The following is a 16,128-nucleotide window of genomic DNA, read 5'->3' as shown; positions in this document are numbered from 1 at the left end:
TTTACATGAATATTTAAATATATATTTGTGTATATATTTTATGCATTCATTATATATATGAATATTTAAGCATATTTGAGTATGTATTTAAATATATTCAGGAAATATTTAAGGAGTAAATAAATGTTTGGCTTAACAAATGTATGCATGTATCATAAAATAGATAATGAATTAGATTCACATATAGAGAACATTTCCTGCCCTAACATTATTAGAGGAAATAGTCATTAAATGAGAAATATGACTGAAAAAGCTATTTTTTATATGAGAAGGCAATGATCCCTGTGGAAGCAAAACAGTAAAAGGATAAGGTAAAATCAAGTTTAGTAGTTTGTGGCTACTTCATATGCTAGTTTAAATCAAGGAAAAAGCCAGACTCCTGTATCTTTTTACTGAGTGAGTCAGCAGTCCTCTTAACTGAGCCATGTGAAGTAAAAGAAAAAGAAAGAAGCAGTGGAGTGCTAAGGATTCAGACCAAAACTAAAATGTGACAGGGTTGTTATCACTTGAGATACAAAAGCAGTTGATGTAGGGAACTTGGGATGGAAATAGAACAAGAGCATGAATTGGGATAGATGCAATTGAAGATAAGCCATATTCAACAGGTTAAGTGATACATAGATTCCTAGCTGAATCAGAAAGGAATTATATTCCTCTCCTCTGTAACTATAATTTGCATTAATAGATATTTGATGTTTACTTATTTATCTAATTTAATAATATTTAGACAAGTCAACTATCTTCTTATGGCACAAAGTCCTAAGGAAAGATATTCTTCAGAGAATTGGATGATGTTGGAGTGAAGAATTCAGTGTGTCCAAGATGATGCGCTGGCCAATTTCTGTTGATTTATTAGGTTTGTACGAGCTATGAATCTTCCACTGGATGATAAGGCAGTGATATCAATTTTAATTGAGTGGAATTTATCATTTTACTTCTTAAACATAAAGTTAATCTGACTTCTCCATTGGCTCACATGAAATGATTTGTTGAGCAAATTAATATCTTACCTTGTAAAGAGATCCTTTAAAACTACCAGTGAGAGAAAATTTTCCCAAATGCATTAAAATACACAGCTACATGCAGATTAAAAACAGCACCAAGGTCCAAGCAGGGCAGGGGTACAAAAAATCATGTCATGATTCCGACCTGCACAGGTCACGTTCAGAAAAAATCAGGAGGAAATTCAAGGAAAGAATGTCTTCAGAGCTTTTTGGAAGAATAATGTACTTTGGGGTGAAACATGATAATTAATTCTATTTTTTCTTTTTTATTTTTTGGACTGTGAATTGAACTCAGGACCTCACACTTACCAAGCAGGCACTGTGCCACTAAGCCGTGTTCCCTCTAACAAAGTGAGTGTAATAGCAGAGGCTATTAGATGGCTCATAATGCTGGAATTAAAAGTGATAATTATCTTTCTTTATATTTCTTTAGGGTTCCATTCTTGTTTGGTTTCTATCTTAATAATCAAGTCAATTTACTGAACTAGTGTGAATAGAGTGGGCATGGGCAGAAGATATCTCTACCAAAAAATCCCAATTTTTCTACACAAAAATGAAATGCATTACCCCCTTTAAATCTTCTCTCCTTCCTCAGGTCACAAATTTCACAGTATACACTAGGGAAGAAATGCCTGATTGCTGTCTTGTACCACCCTCCCCCCACTGGTACCTTATGTCATACTTGGGCACTTCTCCACATTTTGGCCCGTTCTTACATTTTTACCTTGTGTCAGATGCAGGCAAGTAAATAAGTAAAATGAGCATGAAAGGTCTTAAATGATAGAGTCACTTGTAACTTTATGCTGCATCTTTAGATTAGATGCTGTTTGTGTGTGTGGGTGTGTGTGGGTGTGTGCATGTGTGTGTTGTTTTGTTTTGTTTGTGGAGTGCTCTGCATGAGACACCTTAACTGTTAAAAAGTAGAAAATCATTTGCAGCACTCACAGGGTTGGATGCAGCAGTTTTGATCACTGCGTTCAGTGAATTAATGAACTTGGGCATCGCAGGACCTATGAAATTTTGCAATTATACAAACAACACTTTTAAATGCTATGTTGGTGGACTGGGCCTGATAAGTTTTGTGCAGAAACTGGTTGTCACTGCAGCACTTTATAAATTGCTTTCTCAAACTCTTTCAGTTGGCTTCTGCTTAAGGGGTTTTAAGGCAATGAATTTGCATATAAATAAGTATCATTAAAACATCACAAAATGAATACCTTGTACAGCTCTTGTTTTATGGAGAGTAAGATAGAATGCACACACAAATTGTTCCATAAAATTTCCCCACTAATTATGTCCAGTGGGTAGTTTAGTTAGTCTCAGGTGTTTCTTCAAAAAAAAAAAAAAAGTGTAAATTATAGATGAATTCTGAAAAATCAAGTTTTGGCTATGCCATTGCAAGTGTTCTTCACCAGATCAATGTTATCCAATAGAACTTCCTCTGATGGAGACATTCTAAATATTCTTGGTTTAGTTTATGAGAAATTCATTGTATATGACTATTGAGTACTTTCCATGTGCTTCATATGTGCTTGATATGACTGCAGAATTGAATTTTAATTTCAGTTAACTTTAAGTTACAATTTACATTTGCACTATATGGATACAACTCTTAGACAGTGGAAGCCTAGACTATGTATGAAACCCCACATCTACCTTTACAATGGCAGGAAAATTAATAACTATTTTAATGTTTAATCTCTGGGAGCTTTTACTGAACCTGAAACAACAGAAAGTCCCACATAACTGGAAGGTTTTATAAACAAAATTCAATTATATATACATCAACTATAAAATGTATTATATAGAAAGTACTTTAATTCCATTAGAATACATTAAGTTTGACAGCTTTACAAATTGAAATCCAACTAGAAAAATATTAATGTGATCCTACAAGTAAAACGAAAAAGACAAATGCATTCCATGAATAATGTATGAGTAGTGTATTCAGCCCTGGAGTCAACATAATGGTTGAAAGAAGTATAAACCGTGTTTTTCTCTCAAAGAGTCATAAAAGTTTTTATCTATGAAAATTCTAATGCACTACTATAAATTTACATATTCTTTTGAGACAACACAGTAATAATACTTATGAAGCTAGATATGAATTTTGATTTGGCAGTGGGCATTGTGAAAAGAATAAATTTGGGAATCATACAGGCTCCGGTTTGAATATCAATTTATTCTTACTGTGTAAGCATGGGCAAGTCATTAACCCCTATGAACTTTGATTTCATCTGAAAGTTTGCTTTATTTAAAGAAACTTGTAAATTAAAAAAAAAAAATCTCGTGTGATATTTGCTACATAATTGACACTAGAAAAGTTTTGGAATACTTACCTAGTCCTGTCATCACTATCATCACTAGTTAATTTCCTATATCTTAAAAAATTTTTTTTTACCTATTTTGCATTAAGGCATCAAAAAATTCACTTTTAAATACTAATATATTGGGGCTGGGGATTTAGCTCAGTGGCATAAGCACCTGCTTTGCAAGCAGGCGGTCGTGAGTTCAATATCCAGTACCAATTAAAAAAAAAAAAATACTAGTACACTGAACAAGTTACTGTTGTTAAAATGAATATAAGGTACAACCATAGAAATTACAGTACATAGAGAGCCAGTGGCACAGGGGGTAAAAGAATTTACCAATTGATAAGGTATACAGGAAAGACATGTGCTCATGTGGGCCACTGGGTACACTGTCAGATGCACGGGGAGAGAGTTTCCAAGTGACAGAGTCATGCTGTCGGCCTGAGAGATGAGCTTTTTTAAATAACAAAATGAAGACGTGGCAAATGGTCTGAGTTTGCTTGCGCAGAATCCTAGAAACATTTTTCAGGGCATCCTGTTCTTTGTTAATCTTTCAGGAACATTTGTATTGTAACTAAAGTTGTAAATCAAAGTTCCAGATTTGCAAGAACTTCCCCTTTGGCTTCACAAAAGGGTCTTTAAGTTTATATGATCATATTTGTATATTTTAACCTTTTGTAAAATATATCGCATTACCTTAGGGGAGAATATGATACTTTATTTTTCTAATTTTGTATCCTGCTTTTAAAAAAAATTCAGTTTATTAGTACATATGTAATATATTAGAAATGCATTCTTTGTGGAAGATTGATACATGTATATATAGATCTTAACTATTTTTTCATTCTTTTTCCCTTACTTACCTCCCTGTTGCACTTCTCCCTTGATGCCCATCCTTTTTTTTGTTTTTGTTGTACAGTCATACGGTACACAATTTTTTCATCCCTGCGTGAAGTTGGTACAGGTACCTACCCATCCTCACTAGCTTTGTTTTCATCCTTTATCCCTTGCCTTCCCCCCCAATCTTTTGATCTGCTTCCATTTTGATAGTGATCTACCTCCATACATACTATTACCTGTTTTTTCTTTGCTCTTTATTTTTACCCTGTTTGTCATGTAAGAGAAACAATGTGATATTTGAGCTTGTGTGTGTGATTTACTTCATTTAACATTATGGTGTCAAAGACTCTTGTGCTGTTTTTAGCCCTCATCAGTACAGTGCTTTATGACTTGTCACGGTTCCATGGTGCAAAGGATGAGAAATTACTCAGAGTCCATGTCCACTTTAACCTCCAAGAAGGCCCAGAAAGTCCACCTCAACTGAGATCCTTCAGCATGAGAGTCTCAGGAAAAAATAATAGATCCAAACTGAAGCTTCTGTGGCTTTTTATTGATAGAATCAGGAAGCAAGGATGAAAGAAGGACATCTGTAGGAATGCGTATAGGGACAGGAAGGGACACAGTGGTCTGCATGACTGATATTAGGGCCAATCTAAGTAATAAAGCAGAATATGGAGAGGGTGAGCACAAGAGTGTTTATTCCTTAAGGCAGTGTTTTGATCCTACGTGGACTTTCAGCCATGCAAGTTGTCTTTTCATCTCTAATGATGCATTTTGGTAGTTTTCGGACTTACAGTCCCAAAAGAATCCATTCTTTACTTGTCCATCTCATATGTACCTCTGGCCAGTACTACCTCAAACACTGTCCAGTATGTGCAGGACAGAGATGTTTTGTCAAAGACGTTGGGTGCTGGAAATGTTAATTTTTAGTCAAAAACAGGAAACCATTTGCATTCCACCTTACAGAGCAGTTCAATCCTTTATTGTGAGTAAACTCTTATATTACCTCAGTTTATTTTCCACTGATTGTTTTATTGTTCAACTTGTATCATCTCACTTTATAGAAAAAGAGCATATTATGAAACATTTTCCTCTCTTCAAGGAAGTTCACATTCTCAAAGTTTTAGTATCCAATACTATAACCTATAGTTACTCTAGTTTATTAACAAAATCTGCTTAACTCAGGTTCTCCCGTGTGCCCTATAACATGAAATTCATATTGGTTATGAATGTTTCAGCTAAGAATATAAGGCAACATGAATAAAGCTCTACTCATTTAAACTAAAAATAAGTTACTACCTCACATTATCAAATCTGGGTGAAGGCATTGGTGAGCAGGCACCAGACAAGGCTACAATGGGGCATCAAAAGGCCATTGGGATTCTAGTGCTATCACTTTCCTCCTTCTTTGCCCTTTTGGTGGAGATATGGATCCTAGCACTTCTGAATTCTTATTCTAACAATTTCATGATCTTAAAGGAAACCATTCCCTCTGCTATAAGACCAGCTTTATAAATATCAAGAAAGGACCTCGCCAGTGGTTTACTGTCATGTTTCCATCTTAACTAAGAAAGAGTGTGAGAACAGTCCGGTCCTTGCCATGTCAGTCACAGTGACAAGAATGCTGTGCTCGCTACAGAGACCAGAAGAGTGTTCACAGATATTATAAACAATCACATAAAGCTTTTCATGTTTTGTTTTTTGTACCAGGGTTCGAACTCAGCACCTCGTGCTTTCCAGGCACTTACACCATTGAGCTAAACCGTTGGCCCAGAGCTTTTCACTTTAGTGAATCTTGCTTTCCCAAATTTAACAATGTGTGGTTATTTCATCACATGTAATACTGTCACTTCATCAAATCTTTCTAACATATAATTTTGAAAATCAAGCACAAAACAGACTTGCTTGTTTAATGACTCAGTTCTGATCCTACAATATCATGGCTTATGTCGATGGTCCCAAAGCCTCAAGCAGTTATGTATTTGTGATTGGTTCATTGTCTAGCACTCGGACTGGTGGTGTGTGTGCTAAACCCTACGGCTGGAGCCAAGATATGATGTAATGGCATCTTTCTCTTAGTAGTTTCTGCCTTGCTGTTTACAGCAGCCATGAATGGCTGCACTGCCATGCCATGCTACCTTGGAGCCAACTGAGTATGGACTGAAGCCTCCAAGGACTGTAACAAATAAACTTTTCCTTCCTTAACTTTGGTAATCAGGTATCTTTGTCTCAGCAGTGAATAAAAAGTAACCAAGACATGCAGCTACATCATTAATAAACTGGTCACTAAATGAAGAATTGTATATAGTATGTACAAAATAATGCCTAATACAGAACAAAGAAATGGTTAAAGTTAACTCCAACTTGTTGATTCTACTTTTATTTGCTATTATAGTTTGTGTCTAGATGCCCTCCCAAAGCCGCATGCAGTCATGGAGCAGCAGGCTTTGCATGGGAAACTGAATCTAGAATCTAATGCTGGGATTATGGATTGGAGTGCTACCTTCACCCTAGGGCAAGTAGCCTCCATAAAATATAATAGACAGGAAGAGTCTTGTCTCTTTTGTTTGTTGCTTTTGCTGGCTTCTGCTGCCATGAACTTCTGCTTCTTTCTATATAACACCCTGCCTTGGAGGCAGCATATTATGGATTGAAATCTCTACAAACTGTGACCTAAATAATCCTTTAATCTTTTAAATTTGGGTGTTGGATATTTTCTCTCAGCAACAAGAAAAGTAACTAAGACACTAGCACAATTCTTACATGTAGTACTGTAATTGTAACAGAACATAAATCTATAATAGCAAAAAAAAAAAAAAATGTGGGACTCTGGTGCACCTCAGGGACATAGCACATGCTCAGTATTTGTAAGACCTGAATTCTAGCCTCAGGACCATAAAATAAAAAAAGGTGCACCATACCAAAAAAGACACTGAAGCTCTGTAAACAAGATGCAAGAACTGCACAAAAAAAAAAAAAAAAAAAAAAAGAAAAACAGTGATGAGGCAAGTCATAAATCCAAACAGTGTGCCTCAGTTTTATGTTAAAATAGTCATTAAACAGGTAGGCTTTTAAAAGAAGTTAAAAAGTCTCTGTATTGACTTCCAAAAAACATCTTTGCTCATTCTTTTATTTGAACTTATTCCTTAAGGACTGAATTTAGTTTTAATTTTAAGACTAATAATTGAAGATTGCGATTTACAAAACAACAACACTAGAAGTATTTTAATGAAAACCATTATCCCTTTCTATTCCATCTATTGACACCTGTCCAAATGTCTTCATGCCCCTTTTCTTACTTTTCTTGTTAAGTTTTTAAGATGTTATCCTTATGCCTAGTGTTCCAAAATTCCATATTGAAATATCTGTCATCGGCCTTTTTAAAAGTTCATTATGTTATTCATGAACTCTTGATTGGGAAACTCATGTCCTACAGTTCTGGGAAATTTTCTTTTCACTACAATCTTGGTGATTGATGCAGCTTTCCCTCGTAATCCTTAAACCATCCATTTTGCTATTTCTGATCATGGAGCTAATAATATTCAGATATTAGGCCTCCATAGTTATCCTTAAAAATATTTTGTATTTTATGGTTTTATTTTGCTTCATATATTTTCTTTTAGTGTTACTTTTTGCTGCACTCATCATTTTTCCCTGTGGTGATTGAGTTTAACTGTTAACTTGACTGGCCTGAGAACAGCTTAGGTGGTTAGTGAGTCACGCCTGTAAGTGTGTCTAGGTGGGTCACAGTGACATGATCTTGAGCGTGATATCTGGTCACTGTACCCTTCCTCATGGCTGTTTCCCTGTCTTCTTCATTACATGAACTCAATAGCTTTATTCTTCTGTACCCTTCCTTCATCATGATTCTTCCTGGTAGACAGAAGACCACTGACTGAATCTTCTGAAACAAAGACTCAAAACAAACCTCTCATTTAAATTCTAGATGTTAGATGTATTGTATCAGTGAAGGAAAAACTGACAAATGCACCTACTGACCATACATGTATTATATATACTATATGAACATATATAACAATATATAAATGCATATAACATATATTATAATATAATGCATGTATATTCAGTATATACATTCATATATGTAACATATGGGTATACATACTATAAACACACAATATGTTAATATATATTATATATACATTGATTAAAATATATGTCTATTTAACACTGCTACCAGATTCTTGATTTCCAAGAACACATTCTTGTTCTCTGACTGGTCTTTTTAAAAAGAACTGATTGTATAATTCTATTTCTCTAACAGTGTAAGTTGGTGAAGTTTTCTCATGCTGCCTTAATTCTTCTCTGTTTATTCCTTTCTTTTGTCTAATTTTTGCTTCTTTTATAAGAAGGATTGTTGAAAGTTCAATTATTCACATTTAAAAAAAGGCCCCAAGAAGCTTATTGAGAATTCACTGTGTAGAGAGTTCTGCTATTTAGTAACAATCTGTCAACTTTTCTCCAAAGTTATATTTTTAGGCAAACAAAATGTCTGAACCTAAGGCTCCTAATGTATCAAGAGTACAGTGATCCAAGCTCTACTCTCATGTGATAGGAATGGTCATCGTTCTGTGCAGAGAAGGCAAAGGATCTGGGGAATGCAAGTCTTTCCTATAAACTGCTTAAGCCAGTTCAGTTTTGCTCCACTCTTTGGCTCACCCCTGAAACTTCCCACAGTTGTGTGGCTTCATGTTGGCTCCCATCTATATTAAGCTGGACTTCAGTCTCCTCTTCTCTAAACAAGTCAGTGGGCCAAGTGGATAAACAGAGACCACACTAGTTACTGCAAGCAGAGAAAATAAATCCAGTTTTAAGAACTTGCTGCACCACAGCATGCAATATCTTTTGGACTTAAAGAGCAAAGAGGATGTTGAGGATTTCAAAACCTGTACCACTAGACAAAAGGCTCCTCTGAACTGGAGGTCACAATTTTGAGCATGGTTGTTGCATGTGCCTCTGTGGGAACAAAATGTAGTTATAGTTGAGAACTTGGAATGAAGCTGGAATTTTATGGGTTTCTTTCTTTCTTTCTTTTTTTTTTTTTTTAAAAAAAGAGTTACTGTGTAGCTCAAGCTAGCTTTGAGCTCATTATTTAGGCCGGATTGGTCTCAAACTTGAGGCAGTCCTCCTGAGTCATTCTCCTGAGTGCACCACCATGCCTGACGTTTAAGTTAACATTTTGTTTATTTTAAAATTTTCCTCTATTTTCTTTTTTAACTTTAAAATGACAGCTTTATAAAATCAAAATCCACATACCACACAACGTACAAACTTAAAGTGTAAGATTTGGTAGACTCTAACACATTGACAAACCTGTACAACTCCTTTAGAAATGAAATTTAGATCTTTCAGAACTTTTTTTTGTTGTTATTACAAAACAAAATACTCTGCCTTCTAGCTTTCTCAGTGAAGCTGGCACTTTAAATCCGAAAGCCAAGGAAATGAGAAAGTTGTGACAAAGAAATCCGTTACTGGACAGTTGTTAAATCTAGAACTAAAACACTTTTCTCTTCATGAATGTTAAGCTTACTAGACTTGGGAAACACATCATCAGCTCTCCTTAGTCTTTGGTTTGCTAATTTATTCTGCAAATCTTGGACCTTACCCAACTCCATAATGAAATGAACCAATTCTCTGTATTCTTTCTTCTCTGTCTCACTATTTCTATATTTTTTTTAAAAATTTTGAGTCCTCATCAGTTCATAATCTAATAGAATCCCTCACATAATTTGATTTGTCAGCATTTAGATTTTTGTATTACTTTGAGACTATACCCATTGTTCCCTAGCAAACTTCTGCCTGCCAGGCTAGAACTGAATACAAAGGAGACTATTACCAGTCTGAATATAGATTTTATCACCTTTTTATTTTGAGTCCTTTCTTCAAGAATCTGCTCCTCAACTCCACGGGGTTCTTGAATGAAATAGGGAAGTGTGATAGTCAGGGGTTGTGCAGAGATCAATTAGGATCAGGACATGGAATTTGTAATATTACTTATGATCGTCAGCCAGAGTACAGGAAATCTATCCACAGCACCAAGGGCCTGAATCTCACAGCAATGTCTGGCATGGGTCGAGATGAAAACCCAGAGCTCTAGACTATGTCTCTACAAGTCCAATTGAAGGTCTAGAGCCCACAAGAAGTGCTCACATCAGTCTGTTTTATGGACTGTTCTGGGAAGGTCCAAAGGTCCGCAGTGGAAGCTAGAAAGTCTCTGCCAACAGGGTGAAGGAGCTGTGCAGGTAGGTTGAGGTTTCTGTGCTGGAGCCAAGAGGTCATACTCAAAACAAACACCAGGGCTGTCCTGAAAAACACCACAGGCATCCTTAGCGAAATGGAGGCCCCAAGCTACTCTGACAATAAGCACAGTAGAGAACGAAACCAGCATGGTGAGTTCATCCTGGAGACCAAGCAGCACACGTCTTCCCTTCTGGAGCCAGGAAGCAATGCCCAATGTAAGGACCAGAGAACCAATGGCTCAAACAGCGACACGTAGGAGAACCCACAATGCTTCAGCGCCTCAATGCCTCAATGCCTCTTCTCCGTCTCCATATCTCTATGCTGGCAAGTTTCCTCAGGTAGAACATACACGCTCAGCACCCTCTGATTTAATTCAGCTGGTGTTAAATTGACTACCAGTTTTTAATCCATATCAGGGAGTGAGGAACAAGACTAGAAAATACTGTCTTACTCCTCTTCACCCTAACATTAAATCATGTAGTCATTCTATAAATAAGTATTGGGTTGGGGTTATAAGTCTGTTGCACAGCACCTACCTGGTAAGCACAAGGTCCTAAGTTCGAATACCAGTACCAAAAATTAAGTAAATAAATAACTATTGTGGATTTATTTTTCTTTTTCCAATTATTCTTACTTGTGAAGTTGACTAGATTAACAGACTCCTGGAGAAGTGATTGGATTGTGTGGTTGCTATACTCACCAGAAATTAATCTACTGTTATTCATGGCTGACTGTGCTATTAGGAGATGAGGGTAATTAGAGATGTGTTTTGGGCCAGGGGTCAAGCTTTCTGGAGTCTTTCCAAGTTCACAGTTTCTTGACTTCTCTGCGGTTTTATAGCACCTTACCCTTCCCCATTATGTTTCCACCATGGAGCCAGTCAGCCTTGCACTGAACCATCTGAAGCCAGTAGCCAAATAAATATTTTTCTGTACAATTTCAAACTGCTGGGCACTTTGACTCAGCAAAAGGGAACTGATTAACACAATTCTACATTAGATATTGTTGCTAAATGAGATGAGGGTTATTAAGTTGCCTTTACAAAGCTGAGTTTAAAAAGTAATCAGGATATGATATTGCAGGAATCCCAATTCAATTAGAAAATTGTCCTTCCCTTGATACTGAATTTAGCTCAGAGCCCATATGAATGAGGACACTAGAAATTGTGTGTGTGTGTGTGTGTGTGTGTGTGTGTGTGTGTGTTTTAAACAATACCGAGTATCAAACTGTGAATATTTTTAAATTTACAATTATCTGAAAAATTCATATGTAATTATTAAAGTCTAACTCAACCTGTCCTCCTAGTTCTTAAATGTCAATTGCTTTAAAAGATTGAGGGTCATGAACATTGTTATGCTAATTAACCACTTCATTTGCAAGGATTTTTTTTTTTGTAACATCCTTAAAGTTTGGGGCAAAAGAACAATGCTAATAAAAAGTCAAAGGAATGAAAAAATTCTCAAATATAGAGAACTGAAGTTATTTCATAGATATTGGTATAATTTACATGAAAGATGAGTCTTTTAACTCCTAAGTAATGAAGGGTAGCTCCGGAAGATCAAAAAATAGAGTTAAAACAAAGATCACTCATGTTTTCAAGGAAGTCTTTTACAATATTTTCTGTGGACTACCCCACAACTATTTCTATAAACTCTCCTAATTCACTCACTACTTAGAATAACTGCTGTTATGGACTGCATATCCAAAGTTCCTCAGTCAGAATTAGAAGCAAGAGTGTTCTTTAGACTTTCCTGAGTCATGGTAACTTCCAGAGACCAGTTCCAGTGCAAGTTGAAAACAGATGAAAAAGGAACAGACATACCAGAAAACAACACAGCCTTGTTTTGTAGTTTAATATGGAATCTTTTTTTCTTGTCGTTTGATATGGAAATAAAAGGCAGAGAATAGAATATTCATCATTCAAAACTCAGTAGTCAAAGGGTCGCATGTACTAATTTCACAAGTGATGCAAAACCAGTTGCATGGAAAGCAACAGAAACGTCAATGAAATGAGAGAAAGTATGAATACTTGGAAAGATGGAGAGAATTACAGTCACGGAGCAATGATGTCAAAGAGCACACGAGATGTTCAGTTAAGAACTATAATGAAAGCCCTGCAGACAGAAATAGGATACTGTGAGAACATGTATGGATAGGTCAAGGAAGAAGTGCTAAGACGTGTCAGTACCTACAGGTACTGACTATGATGCTGTGGGACAATTATCTTTCCTTCTGTGTGCCTCCATTTGCTCATTTGTAAATGATGACAGTGTTCGTGGCTTCATGATAGGATCATTGTGCAAATCTAGGTGTGTCATACAAGTAAAGTACTTAGAGTAATGCCTGGCACATTGCAAACACTAACAGTCAGTTATTTATTATTTGTAAAATTCATTTACTAGACTATAAGGGTATGGGAGATGTGCAATTTTGAAAGTAAGAGGAGGTCTCTAGTAACCTTTCTTCATTGTTATTTGCACATGGTGGATTATATTTTTTTCACAACTTTATTAGTCCTGATTGCTTGTACAGCTTAATGGGCTTCATTTTGGCAGATTCGTACATGTTCATAATATGCTTAAATGATTTTCATTCCTCTTGCACCTTCTATTAATCATATCGGACAGAACAGAGTAACCAACAGAGAGCTCACTGATTGTTTCACGTTCACTCATTAAATTATCATGAGAAACTTGTGAGTCTGGTATGTTATTATCCCCATTTGCAGCTGAGGAAACATAGAGATTAAGAAAGTGGGCATCAGGAATCAGATGAGATATAGGAGGATTATTCTGGGCTGCTCTGAAACATAATGGATTCTCAGCCCTTAGGATGTGCTGGACATTTTATTCATATATGAGAACTCAGTTAAATTAGCACATTAACAACATGTTGCCAAGGCAATTCATTTATTAATAAACTTGTATCACTGATACAGGATCGTGATACGGCAAGACAAGTCCCGTAAGATCAACAAAGAAGGACGAATTAGAGGCAGACTGAGTGTGGGCTTGATTGAGTGGACAGAAGGGAGCCATCTACTAAATACAATCTTAAGGTAGTTGTAAACACGTGGTGACTCTCTTGCTTCATTACAGAACTCTGTGTCCATGATGAACTCTTCGGACTGTGTACACATTATGCAGCACCGAAATTATCGAATACATTTACTCCTTCCTTGGGGAAGAATAAAACCCACATCTCCTGCCGAATTAACCTTTGCTTTTTTGTATTAAGTTTTCTGCCTCCTGTTCACTCTTTGTTTCCTTATTGCTCATAAACATTCAAACCTCTATTGCCTTTGCTGAAATTTGCAAGTTTTTTCCGAGCTTCAATCCCAGTCGGTTTATCACCAGCTTCTTTCCCCCTTATTTGTGATATGCAAGTAACCATCTGCTGCTCAAAACTGCATTGTTGCCAGCGTCAACTGCTAGAGGTAAACTAGGAGGATTCAAATCTGTTAGTAGCCTGCAGAGGAGGAAACCTGTTTTAAATATCACTAAAATTTGCCTTTATGTCAAAACCTCAACTGATTTCCATTTGAGGAAGTAAGAAGAGCTAGGATTGAAAAACACTGATAATATTACCTCATAGCTATCCAGCCTTGAGATAAATACCTTACTAAAACATCTGTTGTTATTGTTAATATAATGCTATACAGTTGTACAATGAAAGGACCTCAAAGATATTGTGGTTTCAGGATCAAATATATGTAAGATCAGTTCCTGTTTGGATTTTAGCTGTTACTTCATTATTATTGTTACAGAGAAGTCTATACTTTATGTTCTTTATATGTAATCAAAGACCATCAGTAAATCCAGTGAGATGTTTTTAATTTGAAATCTTAAAAATAAAAGATATTCTTCTCTGAGAAACTTTAGGTGTCTGTATGAAAGAGTTACTCTTGCCAAGTAGATTTAATTACTGACCCATAATCATATATAATATGTATCTCAGGAAATTTGAGTGCATCTGATTAGACTTCTGTACCCAAAAGTACAGAGAAATTATTAATGAGGACAAGGGCAGGGAGATTTCGATAGTTTCTCTGATAAAGGAATAATTTCAGATGTAGGACTTTATCTGCCACCGAAGATGAGATGGTGATATGATTTTTATTTTGAACATGTAGCAAAGCTACTGCTCTGAGGAGCATAAAGGAAAAGAGTTCTGCTGTCTTGCAACAGGGGTATTCCACTGCGAAGATAGACTTGATAAATAAATTATATATCTTTCTAAAACAGCAGCCCATTCAGTTACTTGATCACTTTTATTAGACTATAGCTCTAAGCAGTTTTAGAATGGAAATTCCAAAAGACGAGTATAAGAATATCATTAATATAAGAAAACCCAAATCATCATGGAATTCCAGAGTTCACACGGTCAAGGTGCTTCAAAAAGACATGGGGCCAAAACTTCCATCTGACATAAATCACTAAATGTGGTGAAGCTACTCAGCGTTAAATATTCATTCTGTCTTGCAGAGTAGACTAGTGATGAAGGTGAAATCGATTAAGAGGATTTGGTTTATTGATATTCTTCATGTCTTTAAAATCTGTACAATTTAAGAGTTAAAAATTTACTCCTAGAACAAGAGGGAAAAAATGTGATTCTGAGGTTTCCACTAAATACCTTTGTAAAAATGTGGTACATAATACATTCTTCAAAGTTTTTTTTTTTTTTTTTTTTTTTTTTTTTTAAGGAGAGATTATACACATAAATATGTCAAGAGGTAAGAAGAGCCAATGAAATGTTAATTACAGTGGGGTAACAAAGTGTAACAGTGGGAAGCAAAGGAGGTATCACTCCTGAGGAATTTTGCTGTGAAAGTATTAAGAGAACCCAGGCTAGGAGCTGAAGAGGAAAATCCGATGAATTAAGATGTTTATGGTTTTATTCTGATAAGAGTGATATAGCAGAGAGGAGACAAAGTTCTGGAAAAACATCTCAAAGGGTGAGAAGTGCGGGGTATGAAAGAGAGAAAAACTGGCCTTAACACACTTGCCAGGGATTCTTCCATCACCAGGACAGGAGCGGCACAAGCATACAGAAGCAGAGAAATGCAGGCTGATAGACATTCTAAAAAAGCTCCCTTCTGATTCTTTTCATTTTCTAATTGGAAAAGGAGTTGAATTCAACACATGCAAAAAAAAAAAAAAAAAAAAAAAAAAAAAAAAAAAGGGCAAGCAGGAATATTTCAGGCTTACTGAAGTTAAAATGGAATGAACGCTCTAACAGGGGTGGAGATCTAATAGACCACATGAATAATAATTTCTTCAGTCCTTCAAGATGATTTTCCCCCAATTCCCTATTTTTATACTTAGAACATGATACTAGAATTTAAATGAAATATTTATTCTGTTAAAAAGTCATATCATATTACCAACTTGTATTGTTCACACAGTATGTATCTGTGGGGATCAGTCCCTGTGGCCGTTATCAATCATATTTAATATTTTACAAACTTAACAAATCTGGTCCATAAAGTAACTCCCCTTTCCTATTTTCTGTGGTTTTCATTTCCTAGTGTCAACAGCAGTCAAATACTAAGTGGAAAAAATAGGAAATAAGAATTCCTGATTTTAAATTGTATGCCAACCTGAGTAGCACCATAACACCTTACCATCATCCTACGTGTCCACTGGAAGTGAATTAGTTCTCTAACGTGCACACTGTTTATGCTACCCATTCATTGGTCACTTAAGAAGTAT

Source organism: Cavia porcellus, unplaced genomic scaffold (genome assembly GCF_034190915.1).
Source record: "Cavia porcellus strain 051 isolate PalLab524CR breed Dunkin Hartley unplaced genomic scaffold, mCavPor4.1 scaffold_8, whole genome shotgun sequence".
NCBI classification, from domain to species: domain Eukaryota; kingdom Metazoa; phylum Chordata; class Mammalia; order Rodentia; family Caviidae; genus Cavia; species Cavia porcellus.
The sequence above is the reverse complement of the archived record's forward strand: the minus strand, read 5'-3'. Positions refer to the sequence as shown.